Raw genomic sequence first — 12277 nt, 5'->3', positions numbered from 1 at the left:
GTGTAGCCTGGGGGGAATGCCTTGTGTGCGATTGGTCGGAAGTCATCGGATAACAAAGTTTCTGTGATGAAAAAGATGTTCAGAGGAAATAAAGTTGTATATGTTGTGTTGTGTTTTTGTGGCAGTTCTGGCATTAATTAAGATGCATGCAAATTGGATGGAAGGACCTGGATTGGTGAGAGGAGGATGGTCAGTAGGGTTAATGAGGGAGGGGAGGGAGTCCCCTGTTGGAGGCCCCGCAGGGGTGTACAGTGTGAATAAGGGGGAGGGGAGAGAGTGCAGAGAGAGGGGAGGTTTTAGGGGAGTGGTTGTGAGGGGAGGTGAGGTGTCTCTGTTGCAGTGGGGAGGAGGCTCTGAGCATTCTTTGAGTGTGTGAAAAGAGTGCTTGTCATGTACGGTTTCTAGAGGGGAGGTCTAGTGTGGTGGAGGGAGAGTGTGATAGGGAATTGGGGGCATGGAGTCAGGAGTGGGAAGGGGCCTTAGAAGACACAGGGTGGTGACTGGGGTCGCCGAGAGGGGTTGTTGATGGAAGGAGGTGGAAAGAAGGGGAGGTTGTAAGCTCGGAGATGGGACTGGGTTGTTGATTTCCAGGGGGGTAAGTGCACAACCACATGCGTCCCTCTGTGGTAATTAGTGACACCAAAACTGAGGCCCTCCATGCGCTCATCACCACTACCTTGTCCTGTTTTCACTGTTCCATTACATTCGCCCTCTCCTTTCCACTCTTTCACACCAAATGATTTGCACCCGCCCCATGGCTCCTCCGCTCCCACAGGCTCAGAACCAGAGGTAGTTACAGTGTGCAGCAGTAGCTTAAATTACAGGAGAAGAGCGGGTTCATGGCAATTGACTGCAAGCGCACAAAGGCCCTCTGTGAGATCAGCACAATTAAAACATTCGTTGTTACAAGGGTTGACACTAATAGTTGCTAAATATTCCGGGGGAGGCAGTTGCGCTTTGCTAGCTGCGTCTGAGATCAAAGTTGGGAGGTTTATGCCCTCGGTAACAAAATGTGATGTTTTTCTCTGCAATGGAGCTTCTGATGGGGTTTGGAACGTAAACCCAGTCAGGTGACCGGCTGCTAACAGGATGCATTTGCTGATTTAAGCAAATGCAGAAGGATTGGGAGGGAGTGGCCCAAAACAGGCACCCATAGTTGCTCTCGATAAAAAGTTACATTTACTGGAAGGAAACTTAAACTTACAAAAATTCAGCGTCCTCTGCCCCTGGCCTTACATAGTAGACATGGCCTAGGTTTAGTCCTAAAAGTGAAACCCTAAGAAAAAGAGCAACCCTCCCTCAATGACCTCACAGCCAATAGCCACTGACCTCAGAGTCTCCCTTCATTCTCCGCTTACTGTCATCAGAGCGCCTAGCAAGTATTCTGGGCACGTTTCCTTTCGTTCACTCATGGTCTCGGCCACATGTCAAGAAACAGGACGAGCTTCACAATACTTTTTTTTCCTGCTCAGCCAGTGGTCGAAGTGTACGAAAAGAAGTAGTGGAACTATGTTCCTTGCTGCCTGGCCCCGCTCCCCACAACCCCCATCACCACGCCCCCTCCCCGTGAAATCCAAACAACCAAACAAACATACCTGCTGTTTAAGGGAATGTTCAGTGCACTGCACTGAAGGACACATTTCAACTTCTTCCTACATTTTTATTTTATAGCGAAACCATTCTGCAACAGTTTCTTTTTTTAAATAAAAGTATAGGAACAATAAAACTTTTTTTTTTAAGCAGAGGAGCACCACTTCCAACCACTCTTGCCTTCTTCAACCACTGTGCTCATCCTGCCTGTCCAAAAGCAGGGTAGATCATTTTGTTTATCATGTTTATTTTTTTATGATCAACCAGATCAGAAGCCACACTGTCCCCCCAAATGAAGGGGTGACCACATTGTGCCTCTCATGGTGCCCTTTACTATTTCCAGAAGGCAGGGTTGACTTCCCAACATTCTTGTCCTCATTCTGTTGTGGTGATAGATCCAGGATGGCTAGCAAGCCCAAAGACTGATGCGTGTTGTTTGGCCCCCAGTGGGTCTTATGTGTGGCGAGCCCTCCCAGACCCCACAGATGACAAGCAGGCCCACTGCTCTCTGTCCGGGCTCTGCAAGTGCTCTGAGGCACCACGGGACTCGCCCCATTTATTATCTCTCACACACAACAGAATTATGTCACTCCGCTGCATGTGCTTCTTAAAGAAACACCACACTGCTCCTTTTTCATAACGAAACAAATAACAAACCATTTTGCGGCATAAACACTTCATAACTAAAATACTCAAACAAATCAACTGAGTTCTTCAATTACTTAGAACAGAGGCCAATGTCCGGCTCATGTGTCCAGCACATAAGCTTCCAGGCAAGCAGGTCTCCCCTTCCCTGCCCGGTGCGGATACCGCCGGCCTGTTTCCCAGCTCAGCCCCTCCTCACCTGCATCCCCTTGGTCCAGGGGATTCAGAGAATGATCAGTCCCCCCACCTTCATCGGACTCTTCTGCACACCTCCTTCCAGGGGACACTCCAGGCTCGTCGTTGTCCCGAATCTTCTTAAAGAAACTCGTATTTCTCATGACAGTTGCTGTCCCGTCGGAAGCAGTTACCATGGACTCCTTCACAGCTACCATGTCCATGGTATTGGGTTCATATAGCAGGGACAGTTTCCCTTGCGGGGGCCGGTTTCTCACAATTACATCGTCTCCCGGCATTAGTTGATTGAGTCGTAGTCCTCTTCTGACATTCTCACTCTCATTCCTAGACCTCCTTTCCTCCTCCACTCTGTCATCTTCAATCACTGCCGGTTTCTCTCGGACATCGCCTGAACAACACCTCTGCTGGCACCACCCCTATGGAACAATGGTGCTTCACCCAATACTCCCTCAGGAACTGGCAGAGGGCCCTTTTGAGATAATGGGCCTCATTCCGAGTACGGCGCTAACCAATGGCGCTATTAACGCCTTGGTTGACGCCGTACCCGGACCGGCAGCGCCTTGGTGGTTGGCGGAATTACCGCCCCATTCCAAGGTTGGCGGGGCGGTAATTCCCCAATCCCCATTTACCCTTCCCCATTCCCATTCTTGCCCCATAGGGCATAATGGGAGTGGGGAAGGCGTCAATTACGCCACCGTAAATTACGGTGGCGTAATTAACATCAAGGTCCCTTAGCGCCATGGTATTTAACGCCTGCTAAAAGCAGGTGTTAAAAGCACCATGGCGCTAAGGGAACTCGGAGTATGGCGGTAAGGGATTACCGCCACCGCTCTCGTTAGCGGTGGCCGCTATCCCTTACCGCCATACTCGGAATGAGGCCCAATGTCCTTAGGCGATGCAGAACACCTTGTTGAGAGTGTTCATGAATCTTTCTGCCTCTCCATTTGCCCTTGGCCATGCCAGTGTGACCTTCCAATGATGTATGACATACTCCTGCATGAGTCGACTGAAGCTTTCTCCTTGAAAAGGTGGTCCATTGTCTGAGCATTACACCTGGGGTTAGCCATGAGTTGCGAACGACTTTTCTAATGCTGCCGCCACAACATCGAATGACACCAAATCCAAGAACTCCACATCTGGGTATCTTGACCACTGATCCACCACCACCAGAAAATGGGTGTCCCTTTCCTGTGGAGCCAAAATCCACATGGACAGCATCCCACGGCTGCGTGCTTCGAGGGATGGATTCAATCATGGGCTCTCTCTGTGTGGAGGCTGCCGCCTGGCACCATACGCAGCCCACCACAAACTCCTTGACCTTTCTTTCCATGTCCGGAAACCATACTTTCAGTTTTAGGCCTGCTTTGGTTTTGGCCATCCCCTGATGACCCTGGTGGGCCAGTTCAATCACCTGCTCGACCTTACTTGCAGGTATCACCATCCGGTCCCCATGTAGCAGCAGACCCAAATCTGCAAATTCCAACTCATCTTACACTCTCCACAACTACTCCTACGTTGTGTGGGCTTCTTAAATTCCTCTGCCAAGGCCTTCCCGAACAGTCTTCCACTCCCCTTTATGAAGAACTCCTCTGAGAATGCTAAAGCACTCGTCTTCTGACGCTTTCTCCAAATCCTGCACGGGCATGGTGTTCATTGGAAGTGGCAGATTCGATGATGATTTATACATGTTCCTCAGCCTCCTCCATGGTGTTCGCTTCACCAGCTTGCCTGTCCTGGGGATGTCTTGACAGGTAGTCGGCCGCATTGTTCACACTGGTACATGAGCGACACACCATACCCTAGTAGCGCTAGCATCAGCACTCATTCCTCGCCGGAGGTTTGGAAGACAACCCTGCCATGACAGGGAGCAGGGGTTTGTGGTCTGTCATGGCCGTCACAGGCCTGCCCAGTAGATACAGGTGAAAATGTTTGCATCCCCAAAGTACTGCAAGAGCTTTGAGCTAAATATGTGAATATCTCTGCTCCGTATCCGAGTGAGCACGGCTGGCAAATGCAATTGGTCTCACTTCGCCCTTCGCGTCCTCCTGTGTCAGACCCGCCCCTAGGCCGAATGGGCTGGCATCAATCACTATTTCCGAAGGGAAGGACAGATCAAAAACGCCATTGTGTCTACAGCGGCAAGAGCCATTTTCAAGTCATAAAATGCTGCTTGCTCGAGCGGGCCCCACTTCCAGGTGGTATCTTTTCTTGTGAGGTTCCTCAATGGCTCTGATGTTTGTAGATGTATCCATCAATTACGGAATGCTCCATTCCCTATTTTTAATTAACCATCCATCGGATGCAGTGTCCATGGGTTTGCATTGAATTAAATAGATGGCTCTATTAACACCTTTTTCATTCACACATACTTCCTTTTCTACTCCCACAACATTTGAGAACTACTGATCACCAGTATATTCATTATCCCTCTATCAGACGAGCACGTAAAGCTTTTTACTTTCCATTTGCATTCTCTACAGGGTTCCGAGTAATATATACACTCCGCATACCTCTTTCTTGATCTATTATTCTTGTTGATGACTTAATCACAACTTTCAAGATGTAGACTTCATTGATACATCTTCTGAACATTAGCAAATAACATTGTTTTGCTATCTAGAGCTACGGGTTTACACTACATTACAAGATGTCCGTCCAGTAACAGTTAAACAAACCGTTAGTCCTTTGTCTATGTTTTCTATGTTTAGCTCCCCTACCGCGCACAGGTCTCTTCACGCGCAGTGGTGTAGTCCTCTAACTACAGTCACTAAGGACGCTAGTCGAGCTTGGTTCGCCTGCTGCAAGTCGACTGACCTTGCGTCTCTGCTCCTTGCACTCCAATGGTTGGATTAATAGGTAAGAACTGTTAGCGGTCTCCGATGGGCCGCCTCCGTGAGCCCCCCCACCCCCTGTGGTAATGAGACACAGAGACGGAGATGTTGTCGGTGTGGGCTCCCCGGTGAACTGACGTCACCAGGAGCCGCCCCGTTTATTTAAACTGGCACGCGACGGAGTTGACGTCACTCCGTCGCGTGCGTACCCTTAAAGGGGCAACGCCACACTCCTCCTTTTCCATAACAACAAATTGGAAATAGGAGTACTTAACTAGCACACATCTATGACACATATCACTCTATAAGTTTCAACAAAAACCCCCATTTATTGACAGCCACCCCGGATCCCCCGTGTGTACCTGTCATGGCCTGACCATTAGTCCCCGGTCAGCCTCCCAGCTCAGTCCGTAACATAGTCACTGAGACGGGCAGGTTTCCCACGCCCTGATCTCAGGGGGTACCTCCTGCCACTGTCCCTGGCTGGTGTTCCTGGACTGGGTCCGCCTCGAGCCGGCGATTCCACTACGGCGCGTTCTCCCCCACCTTCATCCAGAGCGCCTTCACTTTCTCGGTTGTCCGGGTTGTCCACTCTGGGGTCACCAATCTTCCTGAAGAACGACGCATTCCTGGTTACCGATGAAGTTCCATCCGATGCAATCACCATTGACCCCTTGACAGCTACCACGTCCAGGGGGGCGGGTTCATACGTGAGAGACAGTTTTCCATGAGGGTGACGATTTCTTACCCGCACCTCATCCCCCAGCGCGATGTGTGGGGGTCTGAGCCCCCTCCGGATGTTCTCCATCTGTGTCCTGACCTGTCTGTCCTCTTCCACCTGCTCATTGTCGATGACGGCGGGGTCTCTGTCCCCCACCTCCGGTATGACATCTCTCGGGCACCGCTGGAATAGTGCTTCTGCCGGAGCCACCCCCGTAGACGAATGAGGGGTGGTGCGGTACCCTCGTAGGAATACGTACAGAGCCCTCTGCAAACACTCCCCTTTTCCATGGGCAATGCGGAACACCTTGTTGAGGGTGCGCATCATTCGCTCGGCCTCCCCGTTGGCGCGGGGCCACAGCGGGGTGACCCGCCGGTGTTGAATTCCATACTCTTTCATGAGCTCTGCGAAACTCTCCCCCTGGAATGGGGCTCCGTTGTCCGAGCACAGCACAGAGGGGAGGCCATGAGTGGCAAAGATCTTCTCCAGCGCCACCACCACGTTCTCAAACGCCACTGAGTCTATAAACTCAACTTCCGGGTACCTCGACCACTCGTCTACCACCACTAGAAAATGCGTGCCTCTGGATGTAGACCCAGAGTCGGCGTGCACCACTTCCCATGGTCGAGTCCCGCGGGGCATTGCTTCAATGGACGGTTCCTTCTGGGCCGGGGCCGCCGCCTGACACCACACACAAGAGGCCACGAACGCCTCCACCTTCCGCTCCAACTCAGGAAACCACACCTTCTGACGGAGGCGAGCTTTGGTTTTGGGGGCCCCTTGATGACCTTGGTGCGCCAGCGCGATGACCTGTGCCACTTTGGCCTGGGGCACTACGATCCTTTCCCCTCTTAGCAGTAGCCCCGACTCGGAGAATGTTAGTTCCTCTCTCACTCTCCACAACTGCTCGAGAGTGACCCTGGCCTCACATGTTCTTCGCTCCACCGCCTCCAGCACTGTCTTCCAGGCACCCTTCTGCATGGCCTCCTTCAGGATGGAGAAACACTCGTCGCCTTTCGAAGCCGCCTCAAGTTCCTCCACCTGCATGGAGTTGGGTGTCGCAGTCTCTATGACCAGGCAGACGTGTTCGTCGGCTTCCTCCGCCGACGCCGACACCTGCGAGTCGTTCCTGGGGTGTCGAGATAGGTAGTCCGCCGCATTGTTGGCACCGGGACGATAGGTCAATGACACCCCATACTCCAGCAGGGCGAGCATCCAACGCTCAATCCTCACTGGCGGGCGAGATGACGAGCCCGCCATGATCGGCAACAGCGGCTTGTGGTCAGTGACCACGGTCACGGGACGCCCCAGAATGTAGAGGCGGAAGTGCCGACAGCCCCACAGCACCGCCAGGGCCTCCCTCTCGATTTGAGAGTAACGTTGCTCAGTGTCAGACAGGGCCTTGCTGGCGTATGCTATTGGCCGGACCTCCTGGTCTTTTCCCACTTGCGTGAGCACTGCCCCTAGCCCATATGGGCTGGCGTCCACCACGATCTCCGTCTGCAGGCTCGGGTCAAAGAATGCCATGGTGTCATGCGCCGCTAACGCCCCTCGAATATCGTCAAATGCCGCCTGTTCCAGAGGGCCCCACTGCCAGGTGGTGTCCTTCTTGGTGAGCGACCTCAGGGGCTCAGAGCGGGATGCGAGATTTCTGATGAAACGGCCGCAGTAAGTAACCATCCCCAGAAAACTCCTCACCTCCGTGACATTTTCGGGCGGGCGCGCCTCCTTGATGTCTCTCACTTTGCGGGGATCTGGTGACACCCCATCCGCCTTGAATACGAACCCAAAGAATTCGATCTCCGTCTTCAGAAATTCGCACTTGTCCTTGTGTAAAGTGAGGCCCAGCAGACGTAGCCGTTCAAAAGTCTTGGACAGGCGTGACAGATGCTCCGTTTCCGATTTGGCATACACTAGGATATCATCGCTGATATTAAGGACGCCCTCCAGATCCGCCAGTGCACCTCTTATTATGTTTTGAAAGACCTCCGCTGCCGAGGACACCCCAAAGCTTAGTCTTTTATATCGATAGAGACCCCGATGTGTGGTAAAGGTAGTAATGTACCTGGACTCGGGGTGCAAGACCACCTGATGATAGCCCGATCTCAGGTCGAGCTTAGAGAAAAACCTTGCACCCTGCAGCTCCGCAATAATGTCATCGATGGTGGGGGTGAGGTGTCGCTCCCTCTTTATGGCCTTATTAGGCAGCCGCATGTCCACACAAATTCTCACAGCATCGGGTTGCTTGGGCTTGCGGGCGATGACAATGGGGGACACCCAGGGGGTGGGTCCTTCAACCTTTTCGATTATGTCCAACCCCATGAGGTTGTCAAGTTCACGATCCACCAGATCCCTGAGATGGAAAGGGACCCGTCGGTGCTTCAGCGCCACTGGTTGTATGGATTCATCGATATGGAGCCGGACCGGCTCACCCACCAGCTGTCCAATGCCCTCAAACAGGGATCCATGTTTGGCCAGGAGGACCTGGATGTCCTCTAAGTATACTGCGTATGCGAACGTGACAATACCCAGTGCCTCCGCCGCGGCACAGCAGAGCAGGGTGTTGTCGCTCACCGGTGTAACGTAGAATCGAGCCCGTATGTGTGAGTCCCCATACTGCACACGGGCCACGAATACACCGTCTAGAGGCAAAGGCCGGTCCCCGCCGAAGGTGAATATGCGTGCCCTCGGCGCAGCCAGCGCAGGCGGGGCCAGCATGGTCTTGTAATGCTGGCGGGCCATTACATTTACAGATGCGCCAGTGTCCACTAGCATCGGCACAGAGTCTCCATTAACCAACACGTTACACCTGGGTTGTCTTTTGGAGCGGGACTTGAGTACGCTCACACTGGACACGAAAAACACGTTCTCCTCATCCTCGTCCTCCTCCTCCTCCTCCTCCTGAGGGGCTCCTTCGTCACCTTGGTCCACCTGGGCAACGTTGGAGGCCCTCTGGGGCCGGAAGAAGCCGGCTCGAACTGGTCCCCTCGGCACAATTTTGGGGGCGGCAGACTTACACATTCTGGCGAAATGGTCAGGGCCTCCGCATCTGCCACACTTGACTCCCGTTGCCGGGCACTCCGCGGGGTGCGGGAGATCATAGCCACACTTCGGGCAGGAGACATTCGACCCCTGCGCGCGCTGGCTCTGATTGTTCATGGGGCGCCTTAACCCGCGGCCTCTTCCGACCGCACAGATCTCTTCCACCTTGGCTGGGCGAATACCCGCTTCCATCCTGGTTGCCCGGAGTTCAGAGACCTCGTGGCACCTCCCCAGTTCTAGGATGCGAGGGAGGGTGATGCCCGGCTCTCGCAGGATCTGGCGTCTCAGTTTCCCAGAGCTGCACCCCTGAATGAGTTGGTTCCTAATCATGACCTCGGGGTCATTCCAGGCACACGGTGCTGCCAGACGCCGCAGCCGCCCAAAGAATACATCCAGAGTCTCATCATCTTTTTGGCGAGCCGTTCCCATAAGAAAACGTTCATAGTCCGCATTGGCCATTGGCAGAAAATGATTATGGAGTGCCTCCTTTGCCGCAGCAAACGATCCGTCCACCGGCTGCAGGGACATAAATACCTCATGCACCGCCGGACCAGCAGAGTACAGGAGGGTGGCCAGCTTGCCGTCGTCCGTTGTTTCCATTGTGGCCCTGAAGTACATCTCCAGCCTATCCATCCACATCTTCCACCTCTGTCCCAGGCCCGATGGAGCACCCGAGATATCAAACTCAGGCATTGGCTGTAGGGACCCCGGTGGTTTCGGCGGAGGGGCAGGTGGAAGCACAGGCGGTGCCGGACCCACAACAGCAGGAGCAGCAGCAGCAGCAGCATCCTGGTTCATGGTGGAAAGCGCACAGGCACCCCACAAGATTGGCAAGAAAGGGGCCGCAACTCACCACCAGCCGTGATCTTCGTGAAGGTGTCACTCCAGCCAGCATGCAGACAATGATGTGTCCAAAAATTGAGTAGAGGAAGAGACAGACTCCTATTGCAACAGCAGGCTCCCCATGGAGTCTCCCTGCCTCTGCTCGACAATAATCGTGAAAATTGTCAAAATTTCCTCACGAAATTGACATGTGCTGTGTTCAGCGACCATCCGCCGCTGAAGTTTCCAAAAATTAAGCCCGGATGGCTCACCGACGCTTCGTTATGAAGCCGTGAGTCTCCGAGGCCTGTTCATCAAAATGGCCGCCGGCCGCGTGCGTCGCTTCCTTCTCTGCGGTCGGAGTTCGTCGCGCGCTCACATACGATCATCTGCGCTGCGGCGGAACTCCCCCGCGTGTCCCAGGAAGCGATCCCGGTCTCGTCGCCACTGTTAGCGGTCTCCGATGGGCCGCCTCCGTGAGCCCCCCCACCCCCTGTGGTAATGAGACACAGAGACGGAGATGTTGTCGGTGTGGGCTCCCCGGTGAACTGACGTCACCAGGAGCCGCCCCGTTTATTTAAACTGGCACGCGACGGAGTTGACGTCACTCCGTCGCGTGCGTACCCTTAAAGGGGCAACGCCACAAGAACGACGGCTAGGCATGTATATGTCAGCCTGCCAATATAAATATAAATGAATCTACTCTTGGCTGGGCACTTATTGTGCACTCTTTTTTGATAGTTGCTTACTGGTCATTGGAAACTCGCTGTTATCTGCGTTGTGGAGCCGCATACAACCACTGGATTGTACCTATGCCGAATTTCTTACTGCCCAATATCAGGACTTCGGATTGACATCGACGATCCTAATTTGCTTAACTGTAAGCGCACATCCATATTTTATGTAGTTCTATTCCCCACAATTTCATGATGACTGGTTCTTGAGATTTATAATTGTTTCTTACATCTTTTTGTTTTTTACATCTTTCACTTTGTAAAAAGTTGAATTACGTTTCTCACGTGTGAAGTGATTAGCAGAAACTCAGCTTCTAATTGTTGGATTGTATTAGCCCTGGAAGAATGGGTGATTGATGCTACGCATACTTGCTACGTCTTAGTAGCTTCTGGAATTGCAATTAGGGTATGCAATAATATACGCATCTTGTTTAACTGTTAATAATATTTGTCACATGACCATATCTCTATGGCAAACTGGAATGGGACTTGACCTATGCTTAATTTCTAGTTGCTTAACATCGTGCACCTGAATTGGCTCAATTTCATGCACCAACCCTAATTTATAAAGCTGTAAGCATTGCTATGAGCTTACTGATTTTGATAACCTAGTCCCTTTCTTTAATAGGTCTAGATGTATGCTACCTTTCTACTTGAACTACTGGCGGCCACTCCGGCTGTTTCTTCTTCCTTTTTTTTTTACAAGATACCAACACTCTAATAGGTGAGTCCACTTTCCTATACATTTCCATTAGAGGCTAGTCGATTCCAGACCAGTCTTGATACTGGGTCATTTTAGTCATATGTCCTGAATTATCATAGTCTATTGATTACTGTACCATTTGGCGCAGAAATTTGCAAATACCCATGGACGTAGGCATCCGTAGACTTATATAAACGTGGATGACATAAACCACAAAGATTGTTTGATGTATGTGTATTGGACAATGAGATAGTACATAATTAAGTGACTTATAACTGCTTTATCTATTATTTGATTATATCTATTAATGTTTGGTTTTTCTATTTTCCTTCTTCACTGATAATGTACTTTTGGAACATGAATTACAAATCATCAACAGTCCAAGCAAGGCTTCTGAAGAAGAGGGGATGCCCTCGAAACGCGTATTATTATGTGTCTTGGATTTTTGAAAAATATGTTTACTTGATCTGATTAAAAACATATGTGTATTTTAGGATATCCATATTCTCTGAAATCTTTTTTTCTGCTGTTACTTTGAAATGACCAAACTTACATTGATTGACGTCTATTGACTACTGTTTAACACCATATTTGGTGGATTGTCGATAGAGTGCGAGGGACGGGAGGATCCCTATTGTTGGATCTTTTTTCTGTTCTATGGGTATAACGGGGCATTTATGCCGAGGACTTATTTCCTCCCTTGCACCTCAAATATCTAAAAACCAGCTAGTCTGGTATGATAATTCTGACTTAAGTATAACAAACTCATTTAGGTGTGCTCCTATACCCCAAACTGCTTTCTCAATGGCTCTGAACATGTGGCCAGATTCCTTATAAATCACCCACAGTACGTCACCATCCCCAGGAAACTGCACACCTCATTTACCGTCTCTGGGGGTCTGGCCTCCATGATGCCCTTGACTTGGCGGGGATCAGGTGACACACCCCCTTCGTTGAATACAAATCCAAAAAATGTTATTTTGGTCTTCAGGAA

General features: G+C 51.3%; 1 long non-coding RNA gene across 1 annotated transcript in view; it reads left to right on the top strand.

The window, feature by feature from the left end:
* The first annotated feature begins 5204 nt into the window (after positions 1 to 5204).
* Positions 5205 to 12277, top strand: part of LOC138521630 (uncharacterized) — a 41081-nt gene continuing 34008 nt past the window's right edge. The window contains exons 1-3 of the long non-coding RNA XR_011283084.1: positions 5205 to 5286; positions 10588 to 10726; positions 11209 to 11304. This is a non-coding gene — a long non-coding RNA (uncharacterized lncRNA). The remainder of the gene's footprint in view (positions 5287 to 10587; positions 10727 to 11208; positions 11305 to 12277) is intronic.

The sequence above is a fragment of the Ambystoma mexicanum genome, chromosome 1q, assembly GCF_040938575.1.
Source record: "Ambystoma mexicanum isolate Mex_15411 chromosome 1q, UKY_AmexF1_1, whole genome shotgun sequence".
NCBI classification, from domain to species: domain Eukaryota; kingdom Metazoa; phylum Chordata; class Amphibia; order Caudata; family Ambystomatidae; genus Ambystoma; species Ambystoma mexicanum.
Note: the sequence above shows the minus strand (reverse complement) of the source record. Positions and strands in the feature narration are given on the sequence as shown.